Consider the following 1,035-nt stretch of genomic DNA (forward strand, 5'->3'; position numbering starts at 1 on the left):
GTCGGGAAAAGAAAAGTCAAAATACGTGATTTTTACCGGAGTTATAATAAAAAAAAGTAGCTAGTCCTTCAGAGTCCAGTACAGCATCTACGAAAAATAAGTGTGTATACCTAGGCTTAAGTTAGCACGAAAAAAATGTTTTTTGAGGAATTCGCAGGGAGAAGTCAGATCGCTCGCGCGAAATGCTTCAGTTTTCCCGTCGTTCCGCGGTCTCACGAAAACGCACGGCTCGCGGGCTTTCTCGGAGCCTCACGGCGCCGATTATCTCCATTCGGCAGATCCGCCGAGGCGTTTCGGCTGGAGCCCCGGCTTTCGAACGAGCCTCGGCTTAACTCGGTTGTTGTGAATAAGTAAGCGAAGTGTTGCGAAGTGCTGCAGAAGTTAGGCGAACCCCCGGGCGCGCCGGTAGCTGGGGTGGCTCGAATTAAATTGTTATACGGATGAGCTGCCACGAGGAATACTCGAGCGAGCGACTTTGCTGCTGCCGCCAACGTCGGCGCCGCCGGGTGTGAATGTTTAATTACCGGCTTTCATTATTGTTAATAAAATAATAGCGCAGCCGGAGGGGCCCGCGGAAACGCGGGACCGCGCGACGCGAGTCGCCGTGCTTATCGTATCGTCGGCATTTCTTGGGATTTCGTCGCTTATCGGCCGAAACGATTAATATGGGTCTGCGCCGAATTTATGGAAAAAAGAATATCCTTGTTTAAAAAATATCTTTATTGACATTTTGAAAATAAGATTAATGTTAAGATGAGATTATATGGCGTTAAATGAAAATAAATTTGTTTTCAAGACGAATATATAACAAATTAACACATTATTTTCTCATAGAATATTACAATGTTAATATTCTTGGTTATATATTATTAGTCTTTAATCAAGACGAATATAGTCAAGTTAACACAATCATTTTCTCATACATGAGCAATAATAATAATGTTGGTTATATATGAGAAGATATAATTGTGTTAATTTAAATATATTCATCTTGCCTAAAGACTAATTTATCTTCGTTCAACGTCATATAATCTT

The sequence above is a fragment of the Odontomachus brunneus genome, unplaced genomic scaffold (assembly GCF_010583005.1).
Source record: "Odontomachus brunneus isolate Ranch 3 - 2012 unplaced genomic scaffold, Obru_v1 Obru_scaffold_012, whole genome shotgun sequence".
NCBI classification, from domain to species: domain Eukaryota; kingdom Metazoa; phylum Arthropoda; class Insecta; order Hymenoptera; family Formicidae; genus Odontomachus; species Odontomachus brunneus.